This window comes from Trachinotus anak, unplaced genomic scaffold (assembly GCF_046630095.1).
Source record: "Trachinotus anak isolate AG129_WGS33_773 ecotype Australia unplaced genomic scaffold, CSIRO_AGI_Tana_v1 ptg000010l, whole genome shotgun sequence".
Taxonomy (NCBI): Eukaryota; Metazoa; Chordata; class Actinopteri; order Carangiformes; family Carangidae; genus Trachinotus; species Trachinotus anak.
Window position 1 is genome coordinate 4,028,430 of NW_027273861.1, and position 19,273 is coordinate 4,047,702.

General features: G+C 43.3%; 1 protein-coding gene across 2 annotated transcripts in view; it reads right to left on the reverse strand.

Annotated features, from left to right (window-relative positions):
* dab1a (DAB adaptor protein 1a) overlaps nucleotides 1-19,273 on the reverse strand; it is a 220,419-nt gene that overhangs the window by 127,848 nt on the left and 73,298 nt on the right. Inside the window, exon 1 of one of the 2 annotated variants that reach the window (XM_071486978.1) lies at nucleotides 15,973-16,095. The exons of the other annotated variant lie outside the window; for it this stretch is intronic. The gene's annotated coding sequence lies outside the window, so the exon portion shown is untranslated. Of the gene's footprint in view, nucleotides 1-15,972; nucleotides 16,096-19,273 lie in introns of those variants that run through there. 2 annotated transcript variants of the gene reach the window in all.

Here is a 19,273-nt window from a genome sequence, read left to right on the forward strand (position 1 = left end):
ATGAACAAATTGTCATAAAAAGTTATAAGTTCCTGCGATACAGTCCCTGTGAAATGGAAACCAGAGCTCAGTTCATGGCGAGCGATAAAAGCGAAATACGAGGGGGAAGTTTTGCGAGTTGAAGGGTGAGAGTGTGTGTCATCTTGATGGTGGTGGGTCGCCCAGATCCCAAAAGCAGCGGCTGATTTTACACACTTTAAGGTCACAGCAGTAAAAGCCAAAGAAGCACTGATGAAATATGATTCAAGTCAAACACATTTATTACTCTACTTGCTGTAACTTACTAGAAGCACTGGCATTTAATTGAAATAGCTAAGCACTAGGATCTCAGCAACACCGCATCTGCCTGTGTTTAATGTGTTTCTGCAGTATAGACAAAGTGAAGAAAAAACACATCAGAATATAGCAGCCATCAGTCTTCAGCAGGAAATTAACACAATGCACTGCGGGGCCATTAATGAGAAATTAAACCTCACAAGTCATTTGAGGAGTGAAATAAAAAAAAAAAACAAGATATTTTTGTGTTTTTTTTTCTTCCTGTGTCTCCATAACAGTATTTTATAGAGTAAATAGGAGCAATATTTAACAGCAGAGAAAAGGTTGGCGCTCATTACATTAGTCCTGTAAGTGATAAACAACACAGTTTAAGTGATAGCTGCAGTGCCGATACTTGCACTGCACTTTCCAGACTGCTCATAAAAAAGGAGCTTTAGCATCTGTGGAACTCAAACACATGATAAAGCTTTCCTGAAAGGTGCTCTAGCACGAGAAGGCGAGCAGAGCTGCAGAGAAAGAAAACCTGATTTCTACCATCTCCGAGTGTGACATGGCGAGTCGAGTAGATGGCGTTATGAGATTAGAAACTGTGCTGCTCTTTGGGTGAAAACAGCTCCTCATACAATCCAACAGATCTCAGCAAGAGATTTCAAAGAATTAATTAATGAGCCATCTGAAAGAAAAAGTACAGTAACGATTCTGATCATCTGATAATCACATTTATCAAGCAAAAATACCAAACATTTGTCAGTGTATGTACTATCTTATATTGTTTTTAGCTGAACGTCCTCTGGCTGCACCACTATGGAGATTTCACTTGGAGCTGTTGGAAACAGTTTGATTTAGACATTTTAAAGACCAAACCATTAACCAATTAGCTGAAAAAAAGCTTGTTAGCTGCAGTCCTGTTAACGCACCAGTGTGACATGAATATATTGATCATGTGCTGCAGTGTTTGTATCTAATGGTGAGGTATTCTGTCTGCTGAGGAGACTGTCTAAAGAATTCATGAGACAAAGCTCAGAGCAGAAGGGCCATCCCTCAATGTCAGGCATTCATCATCCTCTCTCTCTCACACACACACACACGCACAGTGAGCTACTTGGGCTTACCTCTAACTTCATAATGCAGACTGACAAAGCCAAATCACCACCATGCAGCGAGTATCAGAGACTCGGGAGAATCCTCAGTACAACACAAAGCCCGCCACACACATAGTCACTCCTCAGTAAATCAGTAAGGAAAGGTGTGTGTGTGTGTGTGTGTGTGTGTGTGTGTGTGTGTGTGACTAGGCCTTTCCCATGTGGTCAGCGCAACAGAGACAGCATTGTCGCTGACAGAGCTCCCTGTGATATGGAGGTGTTGACAGGTAGCACTCCTGCGGGACCTGTGCAACTGCAACAAACTAATACGGCATACGCGTGCGCGCACACACACACACACACACACAGGCACGCACAGGCACACACAGGATGTGACGTGACAGACTGAGAATCTCAGCGACAATGTGGGATCCTCAGCACATCAATAATGCAGCGCCTCTGACAACTGGAGGAATCAAACTCCCTGCACCGTCTCACTCCATCATCCCTCTCTCTCTCTCCCCACGTCGCCATCTCTCGCTCTCTATCCCGTCATCCATCTTCGCTCACTTCGTTACCCTCTCCTCGGATACAGCACGAAGACGGAGTGTGAATCAGGAAGCAGGCAACGGGGGCAGTAGAGCCGCTGTGGTTCAGACAACTTTGCTGGAGAGTGTAGGAGCGACGGAACAACACGTTTGGCCTTATGGGATCAAAACACATCTAAACAGCTGGAATGGATATGAGTGCTCACATGTCACAACTGTGCGACGGTGTTATCCGTGTTTACAGTGAACACATATCGGTTTAGGCTGTTAGCTGCAGGCATATAGTTCAGCTCCACATATCAGCCACATAAACAGCAACATGCAAACACACACGCACAGCAAAATGTCTGTCATAACCAAAGAGCAGCGTCTCGTGGCAGCACAGCAGCCATCTGTAGCCATGACAGATGAGAGCTGCTGCAGACACCGGAGTGTGTACACACACACGCACAGAGCAGAGCCAAATGGAGCCGGAGGCCTGCTGAGTTTTGATGTTACCGCAATGCCTGTCACCAACTGCCATGGCATTGTATTGCCACATAAATCTGTATTGTCTGGTTCCCTCTGTGTGTGTGTGTGTGTGTGTGTCCCTCCTTGTCAGTCTCTCTCCTTTGATCTGCCTGTTTCACTAGGCCCTCACTGTCCCTTTGCACTGCCATTTTTTGTCAGTGAGAGTTAAAGGATAATTCTAGTTTATTACAACACCAGCTATGGCTCTCTGTGCTGCTGGTAGAGATAAACATGCACTCAACAAGTTGACGGGTGAGACCTGGGAATGTAAACACGCCTGACACACCAGCTCTGAGATGATCAGACATGTTGTGTGCATAATCCCATGTAAATGAAACTAATCTGGCCAACATCTGAACTGATACCCAAACTGTCAGGTGTGAACATGCGTCACAGTTTACAGGCCAACTCCTTGGTTCAGCAGCGACAGATAGTTACTCAGTCTTTCAGTTTTACCTTCAAATAAAGTAGATTAGGCAGCTACTTTGTTGTAGCGTTGTTGTTGTTGTTGTTGTTGTTGTTGTTGTTGTTGCTTCGGAGAGTACAAGGTCTCATCAGAGACAGCTGAGAAAGGAGATGGTGCACTCACACTCATTTCCTGTATCTGTGTCGCGTGTGTTTCTCCACCTCCCCGCTCCTTCAGGACACCAGCAGCAGGTCTGAGTCTGTTCATTCCATCAGGAGAAGTGAACGTGATCACACATTATGAGCCATTCTTTCACCCAAAATAAATATTGGATCCGTTTTTCACAAGCCACAGATCTTCAGAATATTCTGACATCAAAATGTTATTTTTCAGACCAAAAGATCAGGAGAAAATTAACTTTATTTGTGACCTGTCTCTTCGTCAGCAACACAACACACACCTCTCCTCTGTCTGCTCTGGTCTGGTTTCACTTTCCAACCACAGAAGTTTAGAGGGACTTATATGTGAAACCATGAATTAAAAATCATAAACCCAAACTTGTGTTTCTTTGCTTAATAACACTATTGGTGTTATTATCATGTAAGTGTTTTTGGAGGGAAAAACAGAGAGTATTATTAGACTCATAATGATGTTGTTCTGGGTTGATCAGATATTAAGCTACTGGATAAAAATGTGCAGCAAAATCAGGCACAAATTCAAACCGTATCTAGTGTTGTTTTTTATTACTGTTGTGCTTTGACATGAACAAGCAATCATTGAGGAGACAGGAAGTGATGCCATTTCATACCACTGGTGCTGCTTGACATGCGTTATCTTTGTTATAGAGTATCTTTGGTAACCAGTAGAAACAGAGACCAAAACTGGAATCAATAAACTGTAATAAACTAGAATTTGACTTTAATATGAGGTGAATAATATGTTGACACAGACAAACTCTGGTGCAGTCATTGTACTTTTTGATTGTCTCATTTACTTTCTCCCTCTCTCTTTCCACACTTCCTTCCTTAATGGCTGAGACACAGTCAAACATACGACTGGTCACAAATGTTAATGATGCATGGCTAACGCAAAACTGTCTCCCTTGTTCTCTCAACACTTCATTCTAACTGCTGTACCTGCAGTCTAAATGGATCTGACAAGCACGCACACACGCACAAACACACACACGCACACACACACACACACACACACAGACACACACACACACACAGACATCAAATCATCCATATAATGCTGACAGCCAGTATTGCTCTGCAGAGAGATATTACTTAGCTGTATTGCATTGCTTGCACTTGCAGCACAGAGAAGCATATTACTCACAAATGCCATTTAGATGTGAGACTGTGGCTGGCTGCTGCGCACAAGTTGTGTGGAAATAGCTTTGCTCTTAGCCCTCATACTGTGACCGACTGCTTCAGCGCATCACATGGCAGTCACACAAGTCACCACGCTGCTGTTCTGTCACTTCAGCGACAGAGAGACAAACTCTTTAAAGGTTCAATTCTGGAAGGTCACTATGAGTAATGGTATCTTCCTTGGCGCTGTTACAAAAAAAAAAAAACATGGATGGGCAAGTTTTATAAGACTTTCTTTCCTGCTGTGCTGTGTCGTCGGGGGTTGTCTAGGGAATCTGGGGTGGTTGGAGGGGGTTTATTAATTCCCTTACATTCAAACACATATGCACACTTTCCCTCGACTTTGACGGGAAGTGTCGCACGTGATGCTACAATCTCCTCATGAAATGGGAAACCAGAAAAGAGGATTGGAGCACAGAGGGAGGAAAGAACACCCCCCTTCCTCCTCCCTTCCTCCTCCTCACCCTGCTACCCCAAGTGCTGGCAGTACAGGCCAACAGAGGATGAAACTGTTTGCCATTTCCTCTGGAAGCCCCTCTATCTGTCTCTCTCCCTCATTTCTGTCTCCCTCTCTCTCTACCCACCCTTCATGCTGTTGCTGGAGTCTCATCATCCTCTTTATCTCTTCTAGTCTTTGTGTTTTCCTTCTCCATCCCGTCTTCTCTGTGTTCTGTTAACCTTCCATTAGCAAGTCTAATGTCAGGCTTTCCTGGCTGCCTCCTGCATGGCTCCCGGCTCTGCACTTTCCATCCACTATGACAATGTTTTCCTCAAGCCCCATTAGTGCCTCCTCACACCACTAACAGCCATGCAGCACACAGAGGGATGAGAGGGGGAGGAATGAAGAGGAGGATTACAGAGGAGGAGGGGGTGTGGGGGTGCATTGGGTGAGTGTGGTGAGAGCGACCCCAGCAGAGTGGCTGGCACAGTGAGAGAAAAGGGTGGAGAGGGGATTAGGGGAGACTGAAGGGGGGCAAAAGGGGAAATGATAAAAAGAGAAGCATAGGGTGATGCTGGCGGGGGGGGTGGCACGGACTGGGAAGAGGGCTGAGGGGTGGGTGGGTGGGATATGTGAGGAGGTTGGGAAACGCGGGCCCTTCCAACATGCCTGTTTCGCAAACATCATTTGCATAGAAGCGCGGCGGATGGAGTTGTGTGTCACACTTATTTGCATGCATTTGCATAAAATTAATCCCCTTCCCAATCTCCACGGCGATTGTTTCTGATGCAGAAAATAAGTCAATAAAATGAACTGACGCGTCCAAACAAAGCAAACATTTGACACAGATGCACACTGGAGGAGAGTCCAGGAGGAGTCTGGGCACCGTTTGTGTGTGAGCACGTGTGTGTGTGTGTGTGTGTGTGTGTGTGTGTGTGTGTGTGTGTGTGTGCGCCAGTGCATCTGTGTGTGAAGCCATCTGCAATCATATGAGGTCATCTCCAGGTTGGTTTTCCTTTAGGTAAACTATGATGTATAACACCACCCACCTGATAAATGCTGTGTAGGCTTTTTCTAGATTCTTATTCTGTACACACACACACACACACACACACACACACACACACACACACACACACACATACACGCACACAAACAAACACACACACAGCCCATAGAAAATTGTCAAAGCATGCTTCACATTTGCACTGTTCAGTCTGTCTCTGTGAAGTTGTGTGTTGTCAGCCACTCTCTCCACTCCACAGGTACACTTAACTTTCTACCACCCAAAAGTTCATTATCACTATGTCCCACATAAGATGTCTAAAAACAACCAGACCTATGTTATATATATTTTTTTAGAGTTGTGTACTTTCATTATCTGAAATGTTTCCACAGTTATTAGATCTGTGATTTTAATCATGGTAACGGTGTCAATGATGTCATGTCCTCTATGCTCATGTGTCAGTGCAGTGGTTGTCTGCCAGAAGCTCAAAATTGACGTTCATTTGGTTTTAAGTCAGTTTTTAGATGGATCTTAAGTTATCAGAGAAAAAACTGAGCTAATGTTCGACAGCTCAGCTTCCAGCAGCTCAGAGACGTCCTGTGTCCACTGAAGAGCTTTGGGGAATCACTTATTTTTAAAGTGAAACTGCTTTATTCTTGGTTTCTGCCAGTTTAAAACCCATTTGTTCTGGAGAGGAGGAGACCTCGGTGGATATTCAGCTGCCAGTAAAAATGTCCTGAACATCTGGATCATAAGTTATCAGAGAAAGAACTGAGACAAAGGTTGGCGGCAGTCTCACATGTGTTTTATTAAGTGTTTTTACTGGTTTGTTGTAGAGAGGAGGAGACCTCTGGATAATTCAGCTCCAAGTAAAAACCTCCTGAATGACACTAAAGAGATCCACACCTGGAGAAGCTGATAACAATGTAGCAGAGAAGACAACAACTCCCATGATCCCTCACTATTTTATGACATCACCCAACACTGTCTTTTGTTATTGTTTGACTGAGAGACCCCCAGTGGCAGGAGTTACATACTCTGCTTTTAAACCTACACAAACTACTGATACTATGAAAAGGTACAAGAATAACAACACGTATCATTTGATTAAAATTGTCATTTTTCATTTTGGAAAAATAATGCACAAACACAACAACATCCTGATATATGCAGCTGGATCCTGCGAGCTCCTTCTACATGAATGTGTTTCTTATTTCAATATCACAGACAACACACATCCAAGGACAAAGCTGCTCCATGCAAATGAATTCCAGGAGGCTCGGTGAGCAGGAAAAGCAAAATAATGACGACATGAAAGATTCCTTCACTAATCATTTTATCCTGCGATCAATTAAATCTACAGAGCATGAAATAATGCAGATCCTGCTCTCAGGCCAACTGAGCATTGATCAAACACATTTGGATGGTTTTGCATCTGTGCTTGTGTGTGTGTGTGTGTGTGTGTGTGTGTGTGTGTGTGTGTGCATGTGTGAAAGCAAAAAAACAAAAACAGACAGAGTGAAAGAGTGAAAGTGTATTTATGGTTGTGTTTCTGAGTGTGTGAGCCCATCTGTGTGTGTGGCCATTGATCAAAGGCAGAGCCCCGGTTTGCCGGTGAGGAGAGGAGCCAATTGATCAGAAATGGCTGTAATTGGAATCTAAATAAGACCTGCACCATTGATCCCGCCTCAGTTCTCAGCTCCTGGCTTCTGTATATGCGGGTTTGCTCAAGGCCGGCCAGCCCGCCTTCTCTAAACCTCCACCTCCAGCGCTCAGCTTTCTGCATCAATAATTACTGAAGTTAAACTCTCACATCTCAACTGTGAGTAACTTGGATGATTGACTAAACATCCTACATTTTATAATACACTGCCTGCAATTTCCCTTTTCAGTGCACCACCTACTCGGTGAAATGCAGCAATTAGCCAAAGTAGTGGAGTGATTGCAAATGCCAAATGTTTTATAAGACTCAAACAATAGAGGAAATCAAGGTGGTGGTAAATACAGTGTGTGGAGTTACTGGCGCCTGGTCCACAGGCACAAAAGATGGCTACTTGAAATCATGCACGCCTACACAAACACACAAACACACACACACATCCTCCTCCAAACAACCTCTGCCGGCAAAATAAGGGCTAAATCATGGGATCTGTGAGAAGCCTGGTGAGTGCAGCGTCATGAAGACAGAATGCAGCAAGTAGCAAATGGCTTTTGCAGCATTGGGGTGTGTTACTGTGTGTCTGTGTGTGTTTAAATGGTCATTCATGCATAACTGCAGGCACAGAGAGAATACAAAGCCATAGCTTTACTCCTCTGTCAGGCATTTAAAATGTATCGCTCCGTTGTACCCATTACTATCACACAAACAGAGGAGGATGCATTTAGACATAAGAGGAGACATATAAAACAAAAATGTCTCTCAGTGTCTTTACGCATCTGCACTTATTTACCAGTACAAGCCATTCAGATTACACATTAGTATTGCAAACACACCGACTCTGAAGCAATCCTGGAGGCATACACAGTACAGCAGCGCTGTGCATGAACACTCTGAATGAGTGCCGTTTTTTGGTGAACGGTAATCTGAGCGTGTCTGTTGGTAACTGATGAACATGAATGTGAGCGTTTGGTGTGGCACCAAAAAGCTGTTTCACAACCTCCAAAAAGCATCAGAAGAAGAAGAACTGTGTTTCACAGCTGGCTGGTGTCTGGCGTCTTGTGTTAGCAACTCTAACAACGCAGTTTCTGGCACTGCTGAATCCAGATAGTCTGAGCATTTGAAGGATTTTTATGAACATATCAGGGCAGATTCCAATGTCAGCCACATCGGCAATGAATTTGAAATGACACATCGAGTTGAAGCATCCAATCAGCCATTTCCAAACATCTGCAAGTAAATGATGATCAAAAGAAATCATTAAGAAGGAAGAAAGGGTAATTAAGTAAAGCTTTATTTATATAGCACATGTCATTCCAGGTGGAAACACGATGTGCTGCACAAAGCACAAAGAGTTATCACGGAAGTTGCAACCACACAACTATAAGACAAAACATTACACACACATAAATAATGATGAATTATGAATTAAAAACCATTAAGAGATAAAAGTGCAACAATCAGTAAAAATAAGATATGTAAATTAAAACATTTGTAAGTAGGAATAAAATATGATTAAACAAAATATCGATAACATATAAAAGGAAAAGATATAGAATGGTAAATATTTTCTGTTTAGATTTAATAGATGATATAAATATGATTAGGAAGCATGTTCCAGCGGCTTGCAGCATAAAAGCTGATGGCAGTTTCAACAGAGTGATGAATAACGGACTGTTCCAGCTGCCCAGAGGGGTGTAGCTGCTTCATAGCTCACTTGTTACAGTAGTCTTAGCTGTTTTTAAGAGGAACCCCGGCTATGAAGACTTGTAGTTCTTAAAAGATAAATGTTAGTATCAGTTATAATAAAGTGATATAAAAAATCTTCTTGATGTCTTCGTTTTTATAAAATTTGTAAAAATAGTTTAACTCGTAGATTGCCATTGTTGTTAACGTCGCAATGCACTCTGGGTAGTGACGTCATGTGGTTGCACTGGCCGGCTTCGGGACCCTGTTGTGACTGTTCAGCGACATAAACATGGCATCTGTTCAGCCTTTCCAATTTGAACCTGAGCGAAACATTAATGAGGAGGACAACACTGACAATGTTTCACAAAATGAAGAACAAGAAAGACGGGATGAGGCGAGAGTGGGACAAAATCAGTGGTGTATGTGCGGCAACTGCGTCTCCATGGTAACTGAGAGGGAGAGTGTTTGTTGTCAAGAGCTCCAATTTTTTGTTAGCAGATGTTCACGCTAAGTATTGTGTGATCAAGCTTATTCCAATATCAATAATTTTGGAGATTATTGGCATCCAGAGCTGTTGTGTGCTTTATAGATAATTAGGATATACAGTGAAACGCACGGCTTTGATCATTTTTGCAGATATCCCGTGCATCACAGCACACGAAAACTTTGAGGCAGCTTACTACCTTGAAGTCCACAACCTTTTGACTCTGAATCTAAAAAAGTATAGGAGCAGTACTTGGCTGAGTGGCCAGGTGAGTCGCAGCGGCCATCTCCACAGAGTACAACTTCTTCTTCTCGTGATTTCATGTTAGTTAAGACTGCACTCTGCTCTTTTGTCCATGTTTTTTCAACAACAGGAAACACAAATGTCTTTCTCAGTCTTGTGTATGTGTCTTCACATATTGTTTGGAGGTTCATGTTATTACAAAAACGTTTACATTTAGCAAAATGGGTGCCACTGAAGAAAACTGATGCTGCCAAAAGCAGGTTTCCTTTCCCCTTGGTCCCGCTCAGAGTAGGCTGAGACTGCCATCTGTAGCTACAGCCATTTGCACATGTGAGCTCTAATGTCAACTGTGATCCTTCATTTTGCAGCTCTTTCACATCTTCCTGAGCAATCAGGGAACCACACTTTAAACAATGCTGAAGTAGTTGTTTTAACTGTTCCTCAAAAACTAGAAAAACTCTGTCTTCTTTATGAGTGTCAGTTGAAGCATGTGATCCCTGGGTGCTTTGAGAGGGCTCAGATGCACTTACAATGTATTCAGGATCAGGAGGATCAGGATCTTTGTACTGTGGCTGACTGTCCTCGCTAAATTCATCCTCTGAAGGGAACAGATCCAGCTGCTGAGTTTCCCATGTGAATGTTTTGTGGGAGATCAGACAGCGACCTCTCCGTACATACAGTGTGACCTTTATCCAAGCCTGAGTGCAGCAGCAAAACATGGAGCTTTCTCATAATGGATGACAGTGTCTTGATTTAAAAAAAAGCTTGTTTGCAAGTGTGTATTAGGATGGTTGTTTGTTTGTATTAGGCAGCGTGCATTAGTCTGTATAGCTGTGTGTGCGTGTGTGACACTGTGTGTATAGTGCACGCATGCATGTTATTGTTTTCCTTCTGTTTGTGCATTCAGATATGATATCTCATGTATATGCATATGCTGATGAGTGCATATGTAGGCCCATAGACGTGAGTGTGTGTGTGTGTGTGTGTGTATGTGTGCATGCGTGTGTATCAGACATTCCTCGGTCTCAGCAGGAGAGCTGCTTGAGTCTTAACAAGGCTGTTAATTAGTGTGATTTAGGATGTACATCTAATGATTGTGTCTTATACAGCAGAGCAACATATGCACACACACACACACACACACACACGCAGACACTCGCATACACATACAAGTGCAAACAAGACAAAAAGGCAGATAGATAACAACAAATGGCAGATATCTCTTTTCTTTGGAGAGGAGTATGTGAGAGTATCTATATATGAGGAAAAGAGTGTGTGTGCGTGTGTGTGTGTATGTGTGTTCTCTATGTACATGTATATGCTGTTTTTGGCTGTGCTGGAGAAAGCAGACCAGCAGGTAAGATGTAGCTGGAGGCATTTCTCAGTGTGATGTGAGCTAACGCTTCAGTACATGGAGGGAGACGAGCTGGGAGTGAAGACAGTGATGATCCTCCTGCCATCTCTGCTCTCCACCATCTGTTTACACACACTCAGCACTCACACCTGCTGCTGCTGCTGCTGCTGCTGCTGCTGCTGCTGTCAGATTCGAGACTTGTTCTGTTGAAATGTATTGTTCTGTTGTTTTTTTTGTGAGGAACTGAGTAACATCCAGTCAGATATTCCAATTGATGCCTGGGCATTTTGAAACTACACAACGGATTTGTAATGGGTCCCTGTGGGCCCTTCGGTCAGAAAAAAAAAAAACCAACAGCGCTCAGAAAAGCACAATTCAATTCCAGTCAGAAACGATGAAACAGCCCCACTGGAGGTATGAGTTTTTGTCTGACAGCAGCGTCATGATGCAATGCTGCTACATTCACTGTTGTGCTGTAAACTGAGCCAAATCAATCACATCGCCACATATACACAACCAGCGTTTGATCAGCTACTGCTTCACTCCTCATCGACACACCAGCTTGGATGTGCAGCTCTGTCTAAGTTCATTCATAGGCAGAAGACCAAACATGCCCTAATATTCAATTTATGCTTCCTGTCTGTTTGATCGACACTTTCCAAGTGGACGCACATATGGCAATCATCAAACGCTGAAATCATGTTCAGCCATGATTGTTTTTGAAACACTATACTGTGAGAGAAATGCATGAATGTATGAGCGAGACAGAAAATAAACAAGACGAGATCAAACCCTGGTATAAGGCTATTTGCTTCTCTCCTCCTCTCTGTGCTCATATATACAGTATTTTGACACATCTGAATTCACAATAAAGCTGCTCTCATTTACATGTTTTTCTGTTTGAAGTTTGGACTAGTCACTGAAACACAACCCACTAAAACTACATGTTGACTTCCAAGTTATTTCCAAGCTGCTGCTAAAATCCTGACTTTTATAACCACAACATCGTCTGAGATAATCACCAAACACTTCAACTGAAGACAATGAAAGACTGAGCTGTGATTTCAGCTGTACTCACTGTAAAATGACCACTCAGAGAGAGAGTTAGAAGAGACAGAACATATTTCTTATTTTATCTCTCACTTATTGCAAATTGATAGATGTGTTGCTCGGTTAAAAAGAAGTTTCTTAATCTAACGACAAAGGTGCTAAATTGGCAACACTACAGGCTGTGAACGCCCAGTAATAGAAACGGTTGCTCCCAATTCATTCTGAAAGAGAAAACTCAAATGCTCCAACCAATGGTGTCATTTCATGACTCAGTCACATGGCATTTAGCTGACCAATGGTGGAACTCGACCACACAACAACTCTATCAGTCAGTGTGTGTCAGTCAGGGACGTTTGTGTTTTTAGGTTTGACCCTGCTGTTGCCTTCCAGCCAAAAACTGTGCAGAAAACTTGAGCAGTGACAGTAAATTCCAGCTCTGAAATCGCCTGTGAGTTCAGCACCAGGGACAGCTCCTCTGCTCCTCGCTGTGAACGTCTCCACTCTGAGGATTTGTAGGGACCAGACAGGCTCACATCTAAACTCCAATGTCCGGACAATATGGGTCTTTGTGAAATGAATTACACTTTCCAGCATGACAAACTCTGATTACTGCCTGTAAATGCAGTATGCTGGTCTATTCCAGTCCAGAAATGAGAAATCTAGTATTACTGTGGGACTCTTGTGGGTGTACTGAACACACACTGTTGCCATTGTCTGCTACCATAAAATCCCACAAGAAGGACTGAGAGCCATTCTGGATTTTAACCAGAATTTATGGAAAAAGAGTCAAGAGAGGCTGTATAACAGTTCTCCAGGCTCTCCTCTACCACATAAACAGAGCTTGTTTAGTATCAGTCGCAGCCCATAAGAGTGACAGTGGTGATAGAAACAGTGACAAGAAGGCACTAACCTGTTCCAGGGGGAACAAAGATATACAGTGAGACAAAACATTAAACTTGTGACACATTTGCAACTGTTGTCGCTACATTTAGCAAATAAAATGTCAAGAGGAGCTCTGCTCCTTCTGTCCAGCAGACAGTCCCAAACCCAAAGTGTTCATCAAGTCAACACATTCTTGACAATAATGCTCGATAAACGGCTTCAGTGATTAAAAGTTCCTCAAAATTGCCAAGTTTCTGTCAACTGATGACTTGATTATGCATCTAGCTTTAGCACTAGAGTCATCCCATACATGGTGTAAGTCACACATGACAGCATGTACAGTAAAGAGCTCATGCACACCCATTAGTGAGGTCATCCACAGAGGAGAGTCTGATAAAAACGTTCTCAAAAAAATGGATGAGTGCCAGAAAGAACTGCAGCAGAGGTGCATCATTCCCTGGCCTTCAACGTGAAATCACTCACACTTTATCCTCTTACACACACACACACACACACACACACACACTTTTTCACACGTGCATGAACATACTCATGTGTTCATATGCTTGTTGACGCCCAAACACACACACTCATGCACACTCACAAGCCAGCCTCACTTCTCTACTTAACTGCAACTGTAGAAGTGTGCCCTTTCCACATGGCGCGCTGCCAGCCACTCACAGCACATTATCAGTGTGTGACCCCTCCGTGTGCTGGAAAAGGAAGCATTTAACCTCCTGCCCTTTTCTGCTGCAGCCTTCTCATAGAGCCTCAGCCTATGTTGCATATGGGCCATCAACACTCAACACACTACTTTACTTGGGAGGAGAAATGCTGAAGGATTGTGGTCATGTGTCTATGAAAATAACTGCATTCCAGTCTGTGTGTGTGTGTGTGTGTCAAGTCACATTCGTGCTGAAAATTCGATATGTTTCGTTTTAAGTGTGTCCTTCTATTCCCATCTGTAAGCTGCAATGGATTCATTCTTGCTGTGGCGTTCTATCAGAGAGAACATCAATCTACAAGACTCTGACATTTAATCCCAAGCCTGGGCAGGTAAAGGAACACATATATGCACATAACACACACACACACACACACACACACACAAACTCACACTATCAGCTGCTGGCACACACATACAGAAACACAAATCAAAACCTAAGCACAAACCGGTGGATCCTGCAAAGTGATGAGAGGATGTGAACTGAACTGTAGGTGAAAAATAAAGCTATGAAAAAATATAGAGGGAAAGGCTTGGAGGGAAAAATGTTTCCCACATCAGTCCATTGGCTGAGACGTTGACAGAGATACAGGTGGTCATGGGGAACCAGGAACTGATGTACAGACGTCTGTGGTTTGGTCTCTGCAGCCCAATGATCACAGCGGGCATCCAGTGGCTCTGCAGCCTCAGCCGCCTCTCCTCATCTCACCATGTGACCAAATCAATTCCACCTGTGCTCCCCTTTATTTTCTTCCTTTAGCCTTTCCCTCATTTTCCGTCTCCTCTTCTCTGCCTCCGTCTCTAATGCTCATTGAGGAAGTCATTGCAATGTCCTCATTAGCAGTGGCGTCATTTTCTCCACAAGGACTTTGCTCTTCCCTCCAATGATGATGACTTCTTTTATTAAAGCCTTACTGAGGAAACCTTGTGTGACTGTGTGTGGACGTGCGTGCACGTGCAGTCACAGTTACAAATGTCAATATTCTTGCTATCATTACCAGATGCATCAAGAACTGGCTTGTCACAAAGGGAGAGAGCAGGGCCAAGGATACAGGAAAAGTTGTTAGAAATGAAAAAGACTGAGTGAGAGCACCAAGAGAGGAGAGCGACTACTAAAGGGCACAAAACCAGCAGGGCTCTGTAATCAATTTTAATTAGCACTGTGCATCACCTGGAGTCATATATTTCAGACAGCATTTGAGAAAGGTCTGTCAGAGAGCACAGCCTCTTTCGTCACACACTGCCAACCTCCCCCCGGCTCCAGACGCGGCGCTGCTCCAGTAGGAATCCAGCCACTGTCATTAACTAGTCGTTCTCCAGTGAGAGTCCAATTAATCAAAATCATGTAAGTTTAATCCTGTCATAAAGATTCATTTGGACAGTTTCACATCAAGTGTCTGTCTAAACTTGCTGAGTACCATCTCCTGCTGGACAGCAATGCAAAGGTTCAATATTAGCAGCAGTGGAGTGGAAGCCCTGAAGAGGCGGGAATAATAAATATGCTATAGAAACAGTTTTGTTAGTATAAATATCAAATGTTTAAACTACAGTGTCACAACAAAATACAATCCAGTCATCTGCTGGTGTCTGTTGTCACATATTGGGACCTAAAAACCTATAAACTGGGACCTTTAGAATAATAAAAAACGAGAGGCGCCATATTGATGGCCAAACACTGTGGCTCAACACATTAACACACTTAAAGGTCCCATATTTGACACTGTGTTTTATCCGAAGTGTTGATGTCTATCAGAAGATATATTTGTGGTTTCAAGAACCAAAAAACATCTCAGTGCAGCTTTACATCTCTTCTCTCAAGCGTCTCTCTGCAGCTCTTGTGTTTTATGTCTCAGAGCCTCTCTTCTGATTGGCTGACTGTTTTTTGAGTGATGCACAGGCAGGCCAACCACAGGTACAGGATTGTAGCCATTAGCATGGTTTGGTGAAATTCACTGTTACACACGAATGGCGATGGTCAGTCAGCACTGAAATGAGCCAGACAGACAGTCAAGTTCAGACTGAAATGCTCTGGTATTTACGAAACTTTAGCCACTGGTCTCCAATATTACTGTCACTGGGAAGGCTTCCTCACATCCATGAAAGATATGTGTTCAGTGTGAAGGCTCTCAGACTGGGACACCTATTCTATTGCAGTCAGTGGTTTTGTTCTAACAGCTACGTTTTTGACAGATGTTACTGAAAACTGATTTTTTTTTTTGATACGGGCAAAGTTGATGTCTTCGTACCTGCTGAGTTGTGTGTGTTGCTAAATGTCTTCTCGTCCCTGCCTGGCTGGCTCATGTTAGTGTCCTCTCCCTCCAGTGGACTGATGCCTCTGTACCTCTGTCTTCAGAGTGTTCCATGCGGTCAGTAGAGCACATGTTATGGGTGGTGAAACTGAAAACAGATGGAGCAACTTCAGGCTTTAGTCAGCAGCCAGCTTACCCTATGACATCACAGGTTATAGTGCTGCAAGATGGCGGCACCCTTGTTACAGCAGATACAACACAGCTTCTTTTTTTCTTTCACGTGCTTACGTTTGCTGTGTTTGTTATACACAAACATGTTGATAAGAGAGGAAATCTATTTAGCAGATCATGTGAATTTGATTGACTGCTTCATATCCACTTTAAAGTGTGCATGTGCAAACAGCTGTATTATACAGTGTCCCCTGCAAACACATGCATACTCCCACTGGAGTCCAATTAAAACGTTGATTGCCTAAACAGAGAGGTGCGACAGCTCCCTGGTAGAGTGACAGTGACCAGAGCATGGAATCTGTTCCACTGTGAAGAGTGACACATTAGATGATTAGACAGCATGCTTGTGACAGCTGCCTCAGGTACGCACAAGCACACACAATATGGAGCCAGAGAGAGAAAGAGTAGGCCTGGGACTACTGCTCCAGCTCAGTTACAGCACAGTGTAATAAAGAGAAGGCTGGCAGCTGCAGTCAAACAGCAAATTCCCCCTGAACGCACACAATACCAAGTCACTACTAGTAAAGACTCACAACTGAGACACACAGACCTACTGCAAAACTCCACAGCAGCTACCATTTCATTAAAGGGCATATGTGTGCGTGACAGAGAGAGGCAGAGAAAAGAGATTTTTGCCCTCAGGCTTTTCCTCTGATAAACAGTTGCATTAAAAGATTTCACCCACATGGACACACACAAAGATTAAAAAACCTGCAGCAGACGTGTGTATACACACAAACACAATCCAGAGGGTTAACCCTGTAAAGCCTTTTCCACACACATAGCAACTACAGAGAAATGAGTATAGCTCGGTGAGACGTCAGGCACCTGTCGAGGCAGCGATGGTTATAAAACTACACAAATGCTGAGGGTGATAAACACAAAGCCACTCTGCTTACTACCACTACTGCACAGATGACAAGGCCAGTGGAGATGATCACAGAAAACAGCTGAATACATACAGCCAGTAATAGCATTTCATTCTCAAACGCACTCACGTAGAAGCACAGACTAAACTATCGGAGACTGGGTCTGAGATAGTATTCATGAAGCGTCTCTTTAGCAGCCATGTATATGTATGAAGAGGTGGCGGTGAGGCTCGGGGACAGGGAAGTCACTGAGGGGGGCGTTAAGTCTCTTTATAGAGACTGTCACAAAGGCCCAATCCCCCACATTAGGAACAAAATTGTCTGTACGATTCGTTTCACACATCTATCTATGCAGCTCAACCTTACATGAATCACTGTCGTTTCTAATCTGTGCTGCATCTTCAGGGTGAAAATACTGTAAGCATTTCAACAGCAGCTCCTCTAAGAATCCACCATGTCCTCTCTTAATGACGCCCTCATCTCTCGCTTTTCTCACACTCGTTTTTTTTCCCCTTAAACCAGCATCATACAAGGTATTTTTTAAAGACCATGCCCTAAGGGTTTGGTTAACACATAAGCACTCTCTCGCTGTTGTTCACGCTTTTCTTAAGACAAGGTGCAAATTGAAGTGGCTCTGCTTTTCCTCTGAAAGTCTGGCACTTTCTGTGAAAATAGCACCAAAGCAGCTAACACATTAGCGATTATTAGCCTGTGTGGGAGATAAAACACAGGCCGAGACATTCCTCTAAGGCTCACTCTGAATACACAGAGGGAACGCGAGGGCAGATCAAAACACACGTGCATCCTGTGGAAAACAAGTGACATGGATCCACACGTATGTATGCACTGCCATGGGAGTGTGTCTCTGCTGCGTGCACACACACACACACACACAGTGTTTCCACATACCCTGTCCATTCAGTTTCTATTTCATTATGTGTCTGTAGAAGTGTTCTCTTCTTCCACAGCACTCCTTGTTGTACAATTAGTCTATCAGCTTTTAAAACAATGGACTGTACGTTCTCCCCGCTTCATTTTGTGTTTCTACTTTTATTATAATACACTTGAGATTAAATTATACTCTTTATTTCCATTTCCTCTATGAGGTCTGACCTTCAACTGTATCAGCACAGATCATAGCCCAAAGCCTGATAACACTAATACATCCCTTTTGGCTATTTGCAGGGAAATTACGCACACGGCAATATTAGAGAGAGAAGATGAGATATATAATGAAGCAGTGATCCAAAGTCTATCACAAATTTGCCAGGGCTTGGACTTCTATTTCAGTCCCCTCAATTTAGTGCTACGGTAGGAAACAAATTGGACTTGAAGTTGTATTGGCACCAAGATTGAGATTCTCCATCCTAATTTATTTACCAAGCTCTGTTAGTAAGTAAGCTTATTATAAAAATAGATCCTACCAGTGTTTAGAGGTTGGAGTGTCCTTCTCTAAAATAAGAATTTATCTTGTCTTATGTTGAACACTGCGTGACTGTGACATAGTGCTGCAAACCTATGGGACACTACTGAAACCAAAATTCATTGCTCCTGGACCCTCAAATCTCCAGCTTACAAGCAATTACCTCACCTCTTACCCCTCCAGCCAACCTTGATCAATCACTAATCTCTGCCTGATCATAGATCAGCTCTGTATCCCGACAGGTAAACCTCAACAAGGTGCCACGATCTCAAATCTGACCCCAGTGCAGCATTAAGATGAGACATGGCCAAAAGAGGTCTAAGCGTACACGGCTGTCACCGCAGCCCTGACCTTTGACCTCTGATTTGATTGGCCGTGTGTTATAGACATAAAAAAGACCCTTCCCCCCACAGAATGACTTAAAGGTAGATTGCATGCTCGTGCTCCTTCACACTATTTCAGATCCATATCAGCACTAGAAATATAGGGCATTAGGTCTCTCCTGCTGTGCTTTATTTGTACAGTCTACACTGTGCTGGTGTTGGTGTTGGTGCTGGTGCTGGTGCTGGTGCTGGTGTTGGTGTTGGTGTTGGTGTTGGTGCTGGTGCTGGTGCATGAGAATGTTTTGCTGAACTTTGCTGCCCACAATAAAAGAAGCTAATAAACTCATAAACTAACACTGTTGTTGTGTCCTTTATATTATTTCTGCACATAACGAGAGATTTAAAAATGAAAGTTTGTAAACTAAAGTTAAAACGTCCCTTGCAATAATAAG